Source organism: Enhydra lutris, unplaced genomic scaffold (assembly GCF_002288905.1).
Source record: "Enhydra lutris kenyoni isolate GAN:26980312 unplaced genomic scaffold, ASM228890v2 scaffoldscaffold17, whole genome shotgun sequence".
Taxonomy (NCBI): domain Eukaryota; kingdom Metazoa; phylum Chordata; class Mammalia; order Carnivora; family Mustelidae; genus Enhydra; species Enhydra lutris.
Genome location: NW_019154101.1, coordinates 23,650,155 through 23,670,101, shown reverse-complemented (window position 1 = coordinate 23,670,101; position 19,947 = coordinate 23,650,155).

Here is a 19,947-nt window from a genome sequence, read left to right as displayed (position 1 = left end):
TAGTAACTTAGAGACATATAAAAATGGTAACTGACCATTTCCAGTAGATAGTTAAGAAATAGGAAGTATTCCCAAAACAAATGAAGTCTCCTTATTGTGTAAATAAATGTGTCTTATATCCATTGAAGAATCCTTTTTTTCATAAATAATCGTACCAATTTTACTGATTTTAACTCCAAATTAAAACAGTTTTGAAGAATCAAATTAAGGGTGATGATTGTACAGGAGTTTAGGATAATGTGTAGACAGAGGTAAACATTCTAAATAAACCAACAGTGTGCAGTCTGATCATCATCAAATCAGAGCAATAATAGTGAATGAGCTAAAGAGATAAGTAAATTTTTTATCTATCTGTGTTTAAGAATGCAAGAAAGTGCAAAATATAGCTCCACAAATTTTAAGTGTTCTTGCTGAAAAATAATAAAAACATATTCCCTAACGGCTGTGGAAAGCTGAGTTTTGAACCACAGTATTATCTTTGCTCTGCAGAAAGACAAGGTACAGTACATAATTGTATGCAATGACTAAAATTAATCTTGAGAATTTACAAGCAGGTTCTGGGTAGGAAGGAACAAAAGAATAAAGAAAATAAGCAATAGTAGGGGAATCTATTGTCTTATTTGTCTCCTTTCAATAAATTTTCTGTATCCAATAACGTTAAACCTAGTCTTTCTTGGGGAAAAAAAAAAAAAACTTTTTTTTTTTTTTTTTCTTAAGAGAAAGAGCACACACAAGTTGGGGAAGGGGCAGAGGGAGAGAGAGAATCTCAAGGAGACTCCCCACTGAGCATGGAGCTGGAATCCTGGCTTCATCTCACCACCCTGAGATCACTCACGACCAGAGCCAAAATCAAGAGTTAGATGCTTAACTGACTGAGCCACCCTGGTGCCCCAAACCTACTCTGGTTTTTACAATTTTTGTATGTTACCAAGTTAAAATTTATGGGGAAAAAAAAAAAAAGAATGGTAAAAGAGCCTTAGCACACTTAGAATTCCGTCTACTCATCTTTCTCCCTTTACCACTTAAATTACTAGGCATGTGTAACAAATACACCAAAAACACATTTTTTTGAGATTTTATTTATTTGTTGGAGAGAGAGAGAGAGCACAAGCAGGGGAAGCAGCAGGTAGAGGGAAAGCAGGCTCCCTGCTGAGCAAGTCCCTATGTGAGACTCAATTCCAGGACCCTGGGATCATGACCTGAGTGGAAGGCAGATACTTAACTGACTGAGCCAACCAGGCATCCCTATCAAAAATATTTTTAAAAAGGAACCAGATTTGGGGCTCCTGGATGGCTCAGTCATTTAAGAGACAGCTCAGGTTGTAATCTCAGGGTCAGAATGGAGTCTCATCTTTGGCCTGGGCATGGTTGTGGGCTGACAGGGGGTGGGTTTTCTACACATAGCAGAGAACCTGCTTCTCTCCTTTTTGCCTTTCCCCTGCTCATGCTCTTTATCTCTTTCAAATAAATTAATTAATCTTAAAAAAAATTGTTGAAAAACATTCCTACTGACCCTAAAAGTCCTGGAGTAAGCAGCTATAGGAGAAACAGGTGATCTTAGAGTAGGAGATATTAAGAATAATCTCTGTGAATGTCTTTTCTTTGCTCAGTCTTGACATCAAGCACAGTAGGGTCACTATGCGTGGAAAGACTCAATGATGGACAAGCCACAGGTGCAGAGAATGCAACTCCTCCCCGTGAGATGGAGCCTAAAGTAACTCTATGAATATTTGAAAAGACACAAAAGACAAGTCACAGTAATTTCATGTGGAAAGGGGATGGTGGTATCCTCAAGTCTCCCAAATTAAAGGCTTCTCCTCATGAAGAGTGTGTGTAGCATTTCTTATTCCCTTTACCAAAAGATCAGGGACTTGATGTTGCAAACCAAGTGCCTACCAAGTTGTCACCAAAATGAAGTATGTGGTTAATTTCAGTTACTCTTCTGAAAACAGACCAATATGCCTTAATAGCTGAAGGCTCTGTTAGTGAAAGATAAAAAGAAAGAGTAGGAGGGAGGTAAAAAGAATAGCAAGGAGGTTTGCAAAGTAAAAATGAGCAAGGTGGGCTATTCTCCAGTTAGATAAAGAAGATCAAGAATAAACCTACTTTTCTCATAAATAAAACCTGAATATCAAAAATAAACATTTGAATATATAGATATGGATGTACGTGTATGTATAGGTAAAGATATAGGAAATAAGTATACTAAATAAAAAGTTATATAATGCTTGCTTGAACTCTAGATCATTCACCTCCTCAAAAGAACCCCAAAACATCTTCTGAGTTTTTTGAGGTTTTACTTCAGGGAAAACACATATTTAGACAACCAGGAATAATGGATTGCACAAACTATGATTACCATGAAAATAATAAAGTAAAAAACTACATTTCCCCTCCTCGCTCTTCACCCATGAATATTTCTAGTTTGCCTTAATGTGAAATACCGTAATATGCTAGGAAGAGAGGAATCAATTCCACATTATGACCTCAGAGTCACTTTTCCCTATTCATTGAAAGACACATTGAATTTAAATAGATGATGAAAGTTTTTAAATCTCTTCTCTCTTGAGAAGAGAATTTTCTAAATTAGTGAAAATTGATTCCTCAAATCCACGATGTACGTGAACATTTGCTATATGAAATTCTAATTACCAGAGCTGTATCCTCCGTTTTACCTGAAGCAAAGAGAAAAAAATAAAGAAATATCCTAACCCTTCCCATCTTTTCAACCCTGTTTGGCAGGGAGGCTTTCGATGTTGCTGTATTTCTGGAAGAAAACTGTCCTGGCTTCACTGCATGTGTGATCACGATCCAGATTTAGAAATTATAAGTTGGTACCAAGATATATGCGGGTTCATTCTGGTTCACCACTTAGAATTAACATCTTCAGCTATAAAAAAGACTTTTAAGTCTTTTAAACAAACCCCTTCAGTAACCAGTTTAAACCTGATTTATTATTGTTGCCACACTGTTTCTGACAAGGAAATAATCTCCAACAGCTGCTGGCCAACAGGTGCTGCTGAATGACTTTGAAACACGGAGCCATAAACTAGAATCAATTTCGTCTCCATTGGGCAAGCAGAACAACTGCAACATTTTTAATCTTACCTTTAATATCCTTCAAAAACAGAAGTAGGAAACGGGACCCCACCATATAATCAAGAAAGCACACTCCCTGTCATGATAATTGTTCTCCAGAGCCATGCATTTTAGGAGTTACATATAAAGCTTATAGGGAAGGTCATCTTCTGAAATCCGAACACAGCTGGTAGGCAGTCAAAATCGCATAGCATATAGAAAGACTCACTCTGAGCCTAGATATCATATTCAAGGGTTTAAATTTTAAGAAGTCTTCATTTACAATCTATGAACATGTATCAAGGCAATTTAAATTACTTTTCTCCTCTTGCCCTGAATCGACATTCATATCTTTTCCTTCTAACTGCTTCTATCTTTTTGAAAATGGACATTTGAGAAGCCACAAAAGGTGAAATATTTAATTAATGACTTCACACTTTTTCAAAAAAATTATTTCATTTTTCTGAACTTGTTCAAATATCTATTTTCAACCCAGATTTTTGAATTAAGCACATTTTGACTTCTTAAAATAGCTATTTTAATTAGAAGAGAATGTGTGATATTTGTCAAAAGTCTGAGGTTTTTGGAAAACTCAACACAATAGTCAGTTTTTAAAGAGTCAGAGCCTTAATTCCAAAGTGGTTAGAAGAACAAAAAGAGAAATTATTACTAACTGCTTGAGAGACTGTGGTCTGGGTGGGAAGATAGTTAATTTATTTCTAGGTGGCTCAAGCATTTTATAAACATTTTTTATATTAAGTCTTTCTTGAGGTAGACATCCTGTCTAAAGACCCTCAAGAGAGATCAGTTTCTCATCACCATCAGAGGAGGGCCCAATGGCTTGATTTTTTTTTTTTTTTAATTGTAGTTGGTAAAGATACTGGTATGTTCAATATGAATGAGGATACTCTCTTATAGGAAAGTATCTGTTTTATAGTGAAAGTGCTAAAATCAGCCATTTTTTTTTTTTTTTTAAATCTAGGTCTTCGGTTTTGTATGCTCAAAGGAAAATCACAGACCACACAGTAATAAGCACACTACATCCTGGGTACAATATGTGTTTGTGGTCCCTAAAATGTTTTCCAGAAGATTTAGTTGATTCTGTGTGAATCATTTGGAAAACTCTTACAAATGATTCTATCCAAAAAGTAATTCCCCATCCTGCCAAAGTTCCTGGCAATACATAGATCCTGACTATACCACCATTCCAGGAATATGTAAAGACATAGAAAAAAAATGAAAGGATTATACATTCTTCAACATACATTTTTGCCAGCATCTCTTTGCTTGTAGAAAATAGGGGTGGTTTTTTTGCATCCAGGTTTAATAAAGAATAAAAATTTAGTAAAACAAGTGCTTTGATAGCTATTTAAAGTACTAATTAAGGATGTATCTTTGGATTCTTGTAGACGTGGGATCAAATACCAGCACACCTCTCAGTCTCTCATTGGTGTAATAGGACTAACGATATTTCAACTCTCCCAGGGTTATGATTAAATTGGATAATGTATGTAAATTACCCAAAAGTGATAGAACTCTTGTCTCCTGTGTGGCTTTGTACTCCTCATTTTCAGTACTGGAAGAAAACGAACACCTCTTGCCTTTCACTAACTTTAATTTTTCTCTTTTTCTTTCTTTCTTTTTTTTTTTTTTAAGTTCAGCAGGCTCACATTACCTTATATCCCGAAGGCGTAATCTTAAGATCAAAAAGACGGACAGCAACACTTACATCAATGGAAGCACGCAGGGCTTCTGCAAGCTTTGGCACAAAGATTAATACCAGGGTATGAGGCAGCATCAATGTCCCATGGTGCAGTTAATGACACCATGTGCAAAAGCAAAATAAGCATGTCGTCATCATCTCCTGCGATTGCAGTCCTGAACTATCCTGTGTTGTGAATGTTCTTTTCTTTCGCACCATGCAGATACTAAAATGGTGAAGGAAGTTTCTTGAGGATGTATTTCATTAGGTTTAAAACTGCCCATAAAATGACAATCGGTGTCAGCATCACTGCTGGGAAGCCAATAAAGCCCACATACCATAGCAGGTTGCAGGAAACACCAGCAGCATCTCCATCAGTGATGAGGCAACTGCACCCCAAAGACAAACTAATCAACACAGACCATTTTACTGACAATACATTTGTGTTCTCGTATTTCAAAAAGGCATCTGAGGTATGCCTGATGTGTTGTGGCTCTTAGGGGAAAAAAATGGCAGCCTAAAATGGAGAAAGCAGGCTTTTGACATTTCTAACTTATTTCTTCATGAGAAGAGCACTGGCCACAGAGGTTCCTTTCACTAAACCTCCATTAAGGAATAAAATGCTAGACCAGCTACTTGTGATTATTTATATGTACATGGCAGTGGTTTGGTTTAATCCCATTTGAGGCCACACATCTTCATCAAAAAGCATAGATCAGACATGTCATTTGGGGAGAAAAAAAAAGTTTCATTTGTCTTTTAAATAGGTTTCAATGCCACAGAGGAATTACTTTTTGAAAGTCATTTAACATGGGTGCATTGATATCATCTAGAATCCCCAATTCACTTAATATGTATTAAGAACCTACTATGTACACGGCATGCAATCTATTTGCCAAACACTATGTGGTACTCAGGGAACACAGGGGACAGACGTAGTCCCTATTTCCCAGAGCTCACTCCACAGTGTAGGAAACAGCAACAGTAGTACCAAGAGAGGCGTAGGGTCCCTCATACTCTGCTTTTCCCCAGTAATCTCTCTGAACTCCCCTATAATAATATAAATGAACTTCCCTATAATTTGTAAATATAAATGGTTATTTATATTCTCATAAATATAATCTAAGTAAAACACTGATCTGCCAATATAGATCTTAGAGACAAGTTTCCTTGGCCTCCTTCCACTAGACTGCTTCCTCTCAGCCCGTCTGCACGCTACTCAGGCCCGTGATGGGAAACACACACTTGAAGTCTTCAGTGGCAATATTCGTGTAGTACATGATAGAAAGGCAAAGACTCGGTAGCCCAAAGTGGTGACTGTTGAGGGATTCAAATTTCAGGGAAAATTTTAGGAAATTCTTAAAAGGTGAGGACATATTATGCATGCAAATACTGGGAAGTTTAAGAGCAGAGAGGCAGAAGACAAAACATATGGCAAGTTCACTGCACAATAACTGTAAGGAGCTCATTCAGCCTGCCAGGAGGACAGTGTGTCAGTGGGAGGAGTGTCAAGGATTACACTGGCCTGATGAGCAAACACCAGATTGTAAAGGGGATGCAGGCCTTATGGAACACTTCAACATACATTTTAGATTGGAGTTCAGGGGATTGCTACAGGGGAATGAAGAGTGGTAAGAGAAGGGGAGGAGCAAGGAGAAGGTGGCAGATGACTAATGTAAGAAGTTGTTCAAAAATCATAGGAAGTGGGACGCCTGGGTGGCTCAGTTGGTTGGACGACTGCCTTCGGCTCAGGTCATGATCCTGGAGTCCCGGGATCGAGTCCCGCATCGGGCTCCCAGCTCCATGGGGAGTCTGCTTCTCCCTCTGACCTTCTCCTCGCTCATGCTCTCTCTCACTGTCTCTCTCTCACTGTCTCTCTCTCAAATAAATAAATAAAATCTTTAAAAAAAAAAATCATAGGAAGAAATATTTAGATTCTGAATGAAGGTACTGGTTGTAGGACTGGAAAGAAGCAGATGGGTTTTAGAACGATGTCAGATGCAATACATCCAGGATGTAGTGGCTGATTTGGAAGGTGATTAAAGGAGGGCTGCATGGAGTGGCTTATGGTGTGGATAGCTAAGTGAATAGGGTTCAACAGAGATTAGGAATACAGAGGAGAGATGAGAGATCTCATAGTCTAGTGCCCAATCTCGAAGATCCAGACAAAACAAAATAAAGTTAAGATTATCACTCATTTCTTCCTTAAAATATCTATTGACACAAATGGTAAAAAGATACTACAGTCTAACGAAAAGCAATTCAAAATAGCACTCTAAAATTGTACAGAAGCATAATGCAGCAAACAATACCATTTCCTGTCTGTGATAACAAAGACAAATGACATGTCTCTGGTTCTCATAGAAGAATTGAAGAATTTTAAAGATTTTACAAGTTGGTTCTTATCTAGTCTGTGATGTTTGCTGCCAATGTTGTTTGTTTGTTTGTTTAAAGAAAGAGAGAGTGTGTAATGGGGAGGGGTAGAGAGGAAGAGGGAGAATCTTAAGCAAGCTTCTTCCCCAGACAGGACCCTGAGCTCATGCCAGCCCTGACCCACCCCCCCCCAAAAAAAAGCCAGGCACTTAACCAACTGAGGCACCCAGATGCCCCACAATGTTATTTAATTATAGATTTATAGATTTATTTAATACTAACATAACCTCTATGGTGAATGTCTACCAGTAGACTTTGCTATAAGAGACATTGATGGATGCTTTTCAATCTTAGAGTTCTTAATTTTTTATTACCAAAACCTAGGGATAATTACATCATACTTAACATATACTTTCCTTAAAATTACAATAAATGTCAAACTGATTTCTGAACAAAAGTATAAAAATAGGGAATACCTGAAAATATTATCTTCCCAAACAAGAAATAATAAAAGAGTTAATAGGTAGTGAAATAAACATACAAAAAGGCAAAGAAACAAAAATTTTGTGTGTGTGTGTGTATTTTTTAATTATATTCTTACTCTGAGTTTATACTTCTTTGGCTCAATCTATAAGACCTCTAGAGCAAATTAAAAACATTTCCAAAATAATAATATTGTAATTTAGCATAGGAGCTAGAATTTGATTAAAACTAGATAATTACTATTAAATTACTAAAAATATTTGAAAGTAGTAAGAGGAAAAAAATTTACCAATATCCATCAGTTTGGTAAAATACTAGTATTAAAATTCGACAAGATAAGCAAGGTTTTTTTTTTATATCATCTTAGTAAACAAAGCACAATAGATAATGTTAATAAACTTCTTTTCAAAATTTTAGGGATTAGATATTAGAGTAATCTAATAATTACCCATCCTTCCTCTTGTGAAATATGTGAGAGTTATATGGAAAGAAAGAAAGAAAGAAACAAAGAAACAAAGAAAGAAAGAAAAAGAAAGAAAGAAAGAAAGAAAAACAAAGAAACAAAGAAAGAAAGAAAGAAATTGGAAGGAAGGAGAGTGAGCAAGAGAAAGAAAGAAAGGAAAGGAAGGAAGGAAGGAAGGAAGGAAGGAAGAGGGAAAGAGGGGAGAGGGACTAGGAAAGGGAAGAAAGGATGGAGAGAAAAAGAGAACTTAAAATCACTGCCTTAACAAATCTAACCTCAGGCTCCAGCATAATCACTGAGAATAAACTCTGGGAAAGAAATACCATTTTTACATAAAAAGAACAGCAAAATCACAACATATAGAAGTTTTTATTCAAAACAAAATAAAGTAAAATTTTCCCTCCAGTATATTTTTTTTTCCTTTCCAAAACAAATGTCTGAAAACTCAGAGGATGTTTTACAAACATTTTGATTGTTTGTGGGGAATTTGATAATTCTATGAGGTTTTACTTGAAAATTTAGATCCCATAAATTGAAACTATGATGAATTGGTGTCTATAAGCACTAACTATAAATATATCTTGAAATATATTTAGTGGGAAATGTGTTAAATGCCAATTAACAGAATGTTATGAAGTGTCAACAGGATATTAATTAATAGTATTTAAAACTTGGCAATAATTAGAAAGTATTCAAAATATGAGCATTATACTGTAATAGCATGTAACAGAGAGAAATAAGACCACAAAAGAGGAAAATTACATTGTTCCCAATTTGCAAATTAAAATGAAAGCAAGAAAAACAAGAAACTGAGATTATGATTTAGTCCATTTACTTAAGCCAATTTATATTTACTGAGAAGACAATGTTAGTCCCAGACTAACGCACAGTCCACAAAACAAACATGATCCCTGCTCTCACAGAGCTACATTCTTGCTAAATTACCCAGAAACACATGTGCTCGTGAGTCAGTGAGTACTGAGACATGCTTTTATTTGAAAGGAAATGGCCACTATCATCACACCTCTGATTTGGAAACTGAATTTTCTAAAACTCTTCAAGACTTTGAAATAGGTTGGATGTGGACCTTGTGGGTTTTTGGCTGTGGGGATTTATGTTACTACCAAATAAGTTCCCACCCTCCAAAAAGCTCAGCTAATTTGAAGCTTCTATCATCAGGCTATACCATCTACTATATCCCCCATCACATTCATAAAACCACTTTCCAATCAGGGATTATAGTCATGGTCGCTGGTTCACCATCTTCTTTCCTACCTCTCCTTGGATAACCACAAAATCTACACCTGTGACATACCCCAGCGTTCAGGTCTTCGACTTCCTCATTGACTTCTTTTACACCTGTCCATCTCAGACATGCACTCTCATTGCTCCCCCCTAGACTGGGAACCCACATCACCTGTCTTTCGGTTCACTCACTGTTGCACCATGTGATAGGTCTGGGTTTTTGGTGTCATCCATCATCTCCAGCCTGCTGTGATTCCATCCTCCCTGGCTTAATGATTCCATGATCCATCACTGAAATATCTGCATTACAAACCCCCGCCAGTCCTTTCTCTAAGAAAGCTGAGTCATTCATAAAAACACATTGGAAAATGTGAACTTCTTATCACAGGTATGAACTGGTGAATAGCAAACTCATATCTACAGTTCCAAACTTGAGTCCCATTATATTATGCCTCTCCCTTACTTTACCTTAGCCACACTAGCCAATTCTGGAACTCACCACCTTCTTACCAGTGTGCTGAGCCACCTGCTCATCATTCTGCCTGATGAACTTATTTCCCCAACTCTTGACATGTCCATCTCTTTCTCATCCTTCTAATTTCAGGGGGACTATGACCTCCACAAACAGCTTTCTCCGACCATTCACCTAAAATAACCTGACACAACTTCTATTGCATTGCCCTGTTTATTTCCTTCAGCGCTTACCATATATATAATCACATTATTTAATTATTGATTGATAGCCTACTGCATTAGATTTACAAGCTACATAAAGGACTTATCTGTTTTGCTCACTTCCATATTATTAGCAAAGAATGAATTCATATACAGATTAATAGAAAGAATAAACGGAAAGTAAAGAGTATGATTTGGCTATGTACCTATCAAAAATCTAAAACCAATAAAGAAAAAAGTATAATATTTAGCCATCCATAAACAAAAAACAATCGGTATATACTAACTGTACTAATTATGATTTATTTTGATTGAGAGATATTAAACCAAATAAATGATTTTTATGTAAAAAGTGGTCATAACTGACATAAAAATTGGCTAATTAAGAAGAGAATAATCAATAAAATAGGATGATAGCATATAATTAGGAAAATAGTATCTGAATTCAATTTTTAAGAAAAGTAAGTTCAAAGTTGCATGAAAAACAAAGATAGGGCCCAAAAACTCAGCTAAAGGAGACTCAGATTTAAATTATTAAATAACAAAAAATGCTAAACCATATTATTTATAATGAATTCTGAGATTCACAGATCTTTAAGTAATTGAATATGTCACTGAAGATTCACAAATCTAAGGAATCATGGGATTTCTCTACTAAATATCTAGTTCTTATCAACACCTCTCAACTTCATCCTACAGAAATCTTAAGTATATATAGTATTATGCTAAGTGTAATAAAAGTATTATAGTATATATAGTATTATGCTAAGTATAATAAAATTATGCTTAATAATATGTAATTTGACATATAATATCAATGAAAAGTTATTTTTGTGGGTAGACCACAAAATAACTTCTATTCACTATATGTAATTTGATGTGATAAACTTTTACAGGCCTTTCATCCTCTCTGCTCAGAAAACTATACCCATTAAGATACTTTTTAATTATCTCTAAATTTCTACAGAGTAGATATTAGATATTACATTAGATTCTTATAATAAATGCAAATTAAACAAATAATCTTGATAAAATATACAAAACTTACATTCAGTTTTATCTCCAGTTTCAAAGATAAAACTATATACATTCAATCAAATGGGAATAATACAAACAAAAACATTTGATTAAATATTGATCCCAACTACTGTAAGGAACTCAAAGTGTATCAGACACTAAATGTATCAGATTCCATCTAGCGTTCCTTTAGCATGGAGAATGTAAACTCTGTCCTACTGTCCAGGAGTGGTTCCATAATTCTCGTGTGATAAACCAAAAATATCTTCTTTCACAAATTTGGAGCATTTAGCTAGTTGGAAACCAAGTTAATAAATGATATATACTCCCAAATCCTTGGAGTCCTCCTTGAAATAAAAGTCCCTAGTATTCCTGGCTCTTCTTACCTGCCCTTCCCACAAAATTACAGATGTGTAATCATCCCACAGAGATTCCTAATCCTCCTTTTGATTTAGACCATCAATTTTCAGCAGTTTCAGCCATCACAATCCATTATGCATTATTCCTTAAACTCTTTTGTTACAGATATGTAATTCTGTGGTTTGTGGCATTGATATAACATTAACTCTTAAAATGCAGGTCTCAAAACCACTCCAATTTTCAAGTAAAATTGTCCCACCCACTTGAAATTATACCACCAGTTTCTTAAGATCCTACAGTATTTTTCAAAAAGCCCAAGTTGATTACTCTTTAATTTAAATATCCACAGTTTGGACCTTTAATAATTCACTGGATTTAAGTTGCCTATGCAATTTTCTTCTGCATCTGTTAATTATTGTAATTAAATGAAAAGAATCAGTTAGAACTAAGAGACTATTCTTTTCTTTCACAGATTTCTTGTTTTGGAAACATTGCTTCTCTCTCTCTCTCTTTCACACACACACACACACACACACACACACACAGACACACACTGTAAAGTTTGTATTAAAAGAAAAATTCTTCATCCTACATCAAAAAAGGCTACATATTTTCTTCCATGTAGCCACAATAGTCAACTAGAACAATGCATATATTAGGGTTATGTTAATTTTCAAAACAGGGAGAGCCAGGATTCAGATAGAGTGTCTTTCATGCATTTACTGAGGAGCCTACACAAAAGACAGAATGGAAATGTAGAACGAGCCTGTAATGATGTGTATAATACATTCCCAATATAATATGTATAAAATCTAACATATACAAGTAAATTTGAGTATAAATTCCCTATCCCCTTTTGAGTTGCCTAGCAACACAAAGGCACCAGGAACCACTGTCAAGACAATGTTACTGAAATTTGTGAGAAATAACTGTTCACTCTTAAGTCAGAACCTATCTACATTACATCTAAATTCTTGATGGATATTTTTCCAATTTCTGCTGGTCAGTGACATTTCCATATGGAAAAAGAGGGGCTTTTTCTATTTTCTCTTCAGCATTCTGGTCAGAATGTTTGTAGCATGATCAATGTATGTGCATAGAAATGTGGTTGTTGTGATTTAAAATTAATAATCTGTGGCACTCACTGCTGGGGTGAAGTGATTTCATCCACAGAAAGATTTCATGATGTGTCTCAGGGATGGTTCTCACTGACAAGTAGAGAAATTAAATAGGGCCCATGATATATTTGGCAGATGATGCTCAAAATATTTTTCTTAAAAAACTCAGCTCTCTTAAATGAAATTTCCATTCTTCTTTTGGATATCCCTGTTCATAACTGAGAACTGGACTCAGTTTCAGTTATGATTGGTTTTTCTTTTTATACTAGTATATTCAATGAGATGACGTAAGTGAAGTATCTACAATAAAACTATCAGTAAGAAGTGAAAACAGAAAGGACAAAGCCATGTGGGAAAACTGAAATGTCATCACACAAAATAAAGACATAGTTGTTTCTTCCTACTCTCACCTAGCTAATCAGGAATTCAACTCTTCATTCTCTCCACTAAACAGTTAAGGTAATGGGATACTACAGAACACAGATATTTTATCTAAATTTAAATTCAAAAACATGCTGTATGGTTGTATGTGTATATACTTCTCTTTAAATGCCAATTCCTGAGTCCCATACCCACATACCCAGAACTGAAAATAAATAAATAAATAAATAAATAAATAAAGATTTTTATCAAAAATGATAAGTATGTTAATACCTTGCCAGGTGCAAACGATTTTTTTTTAATTTTTTTTTTTTTTTTTGACAGAGAGATCACAAGTAGACAGAGAGGCAGGCAGAGAGAAGGGAGAAGCAGGCCCCCTGCTGAGCAGAGAGCCCGATGCGGGGCTCGATCCCAGGAACCTGAGATCATGACCTGAGCTGAAGGCAGAGGCTTAACCCACTGAGCCACCCAGGCGCCCCTGCAAACGATTTTTAATACACAATATTGCAATGTTGGTATTGGGTAGTCAGCTGGGCTAATTTACTGGATGCTGACTGACTGAAGTCAGAGCACAGATTTCTGTCCCTACAAATTTCAAACTGCCTTACACACCTTTGAGATTTCTCACAAGTTTCTGAAACCGAAAGAGGTGTAACTGTAAATCCCAAATCTATAAATGCCAAGATTCCATCACTATATTATAATTTTTTAACAGTTGATCCTATCAATTATCTTAGACTATGTGCTATAATGTTAAAAGAGCTAAGAAATGCACAAATAAATGTGCTCTGTCCATAAAAACAGTCGCAAATCTATGCTCTGATTTAAAATAATGTGGACATAAAAGAAAATTACTAGACTATGAATGTATTTCCCAGGGTAATACTCAACGGAGCCTAATTCCAGGATTTTGAGTTCACTGGAAATTAAACACATGTATAGACCTCATGAGCCCAGAGGAAATACTTATGAAAATTAAAATTTGAATGGTCACTTTTCCCAAATAGCTCATCATTTAATTAGATATGTAACTCTAATATCATTTTACTTTGTTCTGTAATAGATTTCACTGCCAACCATAGGTTTCACCTAAAGAATTTTTTTAAAGAAGTAGCAACTATTATAGACTTTCATATCCTAACAGGATGAGTTTTTTTTTTTTAAATCATGTTTTTTACTTCACTGTTTAATATATGAAGCAGATTGCTTTATCTTCTTTCATTTATTGTGGGGAATTCTAAGCGGAGTTTTTATGTGCTGTTACAAACATGACTGTATTTTATTTTGAAAAAATCTGTAAGGCAAATATGAAAATGTTTTTGCTTCTATAATAGACTGTAGCAGTTTCATCCATTTACATTTTGGGGAGCACAAGTTTTACAAAAAAAAAAATAGCAATAGTGTTTCATATTTCGGAACTGCAGAACAATTTTGAGATCAACAGTAGAAGAAAAAGGGACTGTGTTAGTTGATGCAAATTTCTATTTGTAAGCCAGTCATCACTGTCAGGGGGAAAAAAAATAAAAGGAAACAAATCTAGGAGAATAAAATAAGCTTCCCAGCAGGATGCTCTTCTCAGGAAAAAAAAAAATAAAATCCCAAGAAGGTGATTTTTTTCCCCTTTCATGGGACAGATTGTGCAATACCCCAAATCCTAAGAATTAACTCTTTGAATCAAAATTCAACCTAAATGATCATCTCAATGTTTATACTTGTTTAAATTGATTGGATCACACTCTTCTGTGCAAGACTAAGGAAAAATGGAATTGTCCCCTTTATAACGGTTAAAAAATAAATAAGTAATACCTACATTCTCAGCTATGGGTAGTTTTTGTAAATTTTAAATGCAGGGATGCATGCTAGTTGAAAGATCCTCTTCATTATATAAACAATATATAATATTGTGACTTATGGCATATTGACAAGTTATCACTTGCAGCCCAAAAACATTTTTAGCCCACTTTTTTTAGGTAATAAACATTCACACGATGAAAGTATTTCAGCTTAAAGCTTTTCCACGAACAACAAGCTCTCTGATTCAGCCAAGAGACATGAGTTGAAGGGGCCTACTTGAAAACAAAACAAAACAATACAAACTAGTCCTTTCCTACGTGCTTGGCTTAAGGCAAACTGATAAATATTTCATTGCTGCACCACAAAGAAGTCCACTTCTTCCAAGACGCAAAACTCTATGGGGTGCTATTACCTCTAGCTGGTGGACCCAGAGCTTCCATTTCCAGGATCTACTGTAACAGGAAGTTGAAGCACAAAACAACTGGTTAGGAGCGCTGGCGTGCAGCCAGGCTCTAAATGCATATTCATATTTGAAGATGTATGTTTTCTTTGTTAGACACATTTATGAGATATTTCCCAAGCATCTCATTTGTTGTTGTTTTATTCCTAGGAGTTGGAATAAAATGGTCCCCCGTTAAACCATCAATAATTAAAATAATTGCTTCCTTCGGGGAGCCAATAAGAAATACCGAAGAGGATAATATTTTTTTTCTAAAACAGCACCAGGCCAAGGACCTGAAAAACAGAAAAAGCTCACCACATACTGTATATGGTAGAAGCCCAGTAAATAGAACACTGAGACAAAGTTATGTGAGATATCCTGGCTGCTGCTAGAGCTTTGTGTTCGGTTTTAACAGGCGCCATAATAAAGAGAGAACGTGTTTAAATAATAAAGATTTACAACTATTCTTAGTTCTAGTCATCAAATTATCTAGAAAACTGGCTTTTGTAAGTATCAACAAAGCCTGATGTGAACTCAAACACGGTATGTTACAGTTTGCAAGCACTTACTATGTGCCAGGCCCTTGGTATCTATTCTCTGCAATCCTCAGGACGGCTCTGCAAGGCACAGATTTAATAGAGCACTTGAGGCATGAGAAGAAAATGTCTTGCTTTCTAGCAGCCCGGCTGAAAAATATACATCAAGTATTTCCATGCAAATTCAAAGGCCTGTGCTTACATAGCCCAGGCAAGCTATTTGAATCCTATTTTATAAACTGATGTTTTATATACTGAGCATAAATGGCATCATGCCTGATTGCACTTAAGAAAAAACAAAACAAGTGAAAACAAAAGCTCACATGATGCTCCCCTGCATTTCTCCATCCTCATACTTTATCTTGGTTTTTATAATTTTTATAATGTAAGAACAAATGTTTCACATGTGTGTGCTTTACTACCATTCAGTTGTTAGAACTTTGGAGGCTAGAGCCCTATTTTCAGTCATTTGTTTACACTTTTTAAATTGGAGAATCAATAAGCATGTTCAACTACATATTACAGAATTAGAGAAACCAGATGCAAACAGAATCCAAACTTCTAGAGAATCATGATTTTTAAGCAACCAGAATCCAGATACTACCACCATCGCCATTCTCTAGACATGTTTTCATGAAGACAAATAGTTCTTTGCTGTTCTAGAAACTCAATATATATTACTTCATAAAATAATTTTATCCTTTTTCCTCATTTAATTGCTAGGAAAGGATAACTTCATTTTTATTCAGTACCCTATTAATTTAAGTTGAATCTAATAGACTTGTTTAAATGAACAATTTTAGCCTGAAGAAATTTCTAAGTTTTCTACATCAAATGTCTCAGTCTCAATTTGTTTGGCTCATCTCAGATGAAATTCAATCTCCATCAACATAGAAAATAAATGTGAAGAACCAAATTTCTCTATCCTATGATTTCTAAAAGAAAAAAAAAAGCTCTTAATTCAGTCTAAATTCTAAGAACATATGAGAACCCCAACAACTGACTATTTCATTGTCCAGGAAATGCTTACATAGGACTAGGCTCCCTACTGCCTGAGCCCGTCTCATGTCCATGGTAGCATTTATGGACACATTAGTCCAATGCCTTAGTCTCATACTGGCTTAGCAGGTTCTTCTTAAGAAATAAAATTTCCTTAGTAAAACATTTACCCAAATAAATATTTTACCTGTGTTTTTTTTTTTACTGAAAATAAATTTTATAGAGAAAATTAAATGTTATTTACCCAAGATCACATCTCCACAGCCTCTGTGTTCCTTTTGGCATTGCTAAGCTGTTTTATTAACATCAAGTGGACATTTTGATCTTCTCCATTAAGTTTGCATGGTTATGTCCAGTCTTAAAAGTCCCTCACTTGTGCTTCTGTGGTGACCTCTAAATAGACTAAGATCTCAGGGGCTGATGATCAGATCAAATGCTCAACAATACCTGCATAAATAAAAAAATTACAGAATAAAATAAAGCCAAGCAATGACTTAGGTAGATAGACCCTTTAGCTCAGGTTCCTGACTTTTCTGTTAAGAAACAAACGTAGGGGGCACCTGGGTGGCTCAGTAGGGTAAGGGGCTAACTCTTAATTTTGGCTCAGGTCACGACCTCAGGATCATGAGACCGAGCCCCATGCTGGGCTCTGCACTGGGCGTGGAGCCTATTAAAGGTTCTCTCTCTCCCTCTCCCTCCACCCCTACCCATGCCCCCCTTAAAAAAAATGCAGTGATAAAATTTGCATACATAGTTTCCAGTTGTAGTCAGTGCCATTTTTCTCTGAAACAAGAGAGTGAAGTAATATGGAAGTACATGTTTAGGTGAGTCCTCAACTGAGGTGAGTACTCTGGTTAAGCTACCTTTCTTGACTTCTTTCACAATGGTAAGAGACCAAGTAAGGGTCATTGATCAGTCAAAAAACATTACGTGATCAGTTAGTGCCAGGCACAGATCTAAGCCTGGGAACACATGGATTGTTAAAATGGAGGGAATCGGAGACCAGTGTTGAGAGCAGCCTGTTCTTTTTCTTCTCTACAACCCCACACTGAGCCCCACGAGGGACTGGAGCTCTAAGGGGATGTTTACTACAACTGCAGGTTGGATCAATTCCTAGCTACAATAAAGAAGTCAGCAGACCACACAGCAGGAGGATGGTGTTTTCAATGGTCTTTCTTTAATTTAGGAAAGAAGATGCTCCCACTAAACACTCTGAACTACTATAATATTAAATCACTTTGTTACTTGCCTAAAAAGAGAGCCTCTTTTTACCCACCAGTACAGTGACATCTGAGAATGAAAGTTGGTGCTATTGCAATTATATCAAAGTATCAAGTATCAACTGGCACAGTCCCAGGCAAATGAGGACATATAGCCACACTACCTATTAGGCACTGAACTGGTCTCTATTTATGGCGTTGAATATTTTCTTCCCTCAAACCCAAATATACAAAACACACACACACACACACACACACACACACACACACAGCTCCAATTTCAAATACTGACTGAACCATAATAGCTATATGATCTTGGGCAGGTACTCAGTCTTTCTTACCCCAGTGTACTTATCAGATAAAAAGGGGATAATAAGAACCCTTATATTACAGTTTTGTGATAATTATAACTATATAATTATTAATGCAGGAAAAGTGCTTGGCATGTAGTTCTGAACACATTACATATCAACTATTATAATTAATTTTTGCACATGGATTTGTGGTCTTGGAGGTGATGCCAGAGGTCATCATGGTATCTAGGTGGTAACAATCCAAACATCATTGGCCAATAAGAAATATCCCCTTATCTGTTCTCACCAAGGGACTTTTAGAAATTTCCCCAAACATTCAATAGATAATACTGATAATTCTGTAAATGTTTTTAAAAAGTTAAAAATAAAAAACTAATTTCCTTTGACTTTAAGAAAAAAGAAAAATTTCCAAGTATTTTAAATTTTATTTATTTATTTGAGAGAGAGAGACAGAGTGAGAGAGCATGAGAGGGGAGGTCAGAGAGAGAAGCAGACTCCCCATGGAGCTTGGAGCCTGATGTGGGACTCGATCCCAGGACTCCGGGACCATGAACTGAGCTGAAGGCAGTTGCCCAACCAACTGAGCCACCCAGGCGCCCCCCCACCAAGTATATTAAAAATCTCTATTGCTTTACATTTTTAAAACTACATGCTGAGTAACTACATGTTAAGGTCTTCTGTCACATATTCTATAAATGTCATCTGATTCAGTCTTCATCACAGATCTATAGGGCAAATAAAAAACTTGGCTAAGTTGTCTAAGGTCAAATAAGTAGTCACTGACAGGCCAGGAACTGAACCTGGGTCTTTCATTGTGACCTAGGACTCTTCCCATCATACTGAGTTTCCGCTTTTCTCCTTCCCAACTAGCTACTAGATGTAACCTCAAAGAAGCTTTGGAATATAAAGTTTGGGCACATGATCTGCTGGAGAATCTATGGGGCGGGGAGAGGAACATACACTCTCATACACTGGTCTTACAACTAGAGAATACTCTTCCTCATAGAAGGAATTTGACAATATTCAGCTAATTTACATCCATGTTCACCCCTTTTCTGACTTATCACACTTCAAAAAATCTCTCCTAAAGATACACTGACAAGTACATAGAAAATATATAAAACATAAAAAATATATATACTATATAATAAATATAAATAATATATAAATATATAATATATATTAATATGTAATAAAATATATAATACAGTATATAAAATATATTTAAATAGTTTAAATATATAATAAATATATAAATATAAAATATATGTATACATATATAAAATATTTAAAATTATTATTAGATGACTTATAGCAGCAGAAGACTGGAAAAAAAAACTTTAAGTGGATTGTTTGAATAAACTATTTTTATATATTCCTAAAAACTGAAAAAGATAATGCAAATATATATTTTTTTAAAAAGGCGACACATCAGGGAGAAAAAACAGAATGCATGGACAGAAAGGGAGTCTAATCTTCTCTGAATATACTCTACTCTGTGGATTTGACTTTGGAACTATGTTTTGTATCATTATACAATGCAGAAAATCTAAAAATTTCTTAAAGCAAAAAATCATATGAAACAAAGATGTAATTAGAGTCTGTGATTTAACCACAGAATGACTTTTTCAAGTGAATTTTTTTTAAAGTTAATTTGACTGTACATGGTGGTACCTGTCTGGCTCAGTCAGAAGAGCATGGGACTCTTAATCTCAGAGTCATGAGTTCAAGTCCCATGTTGGGTAAG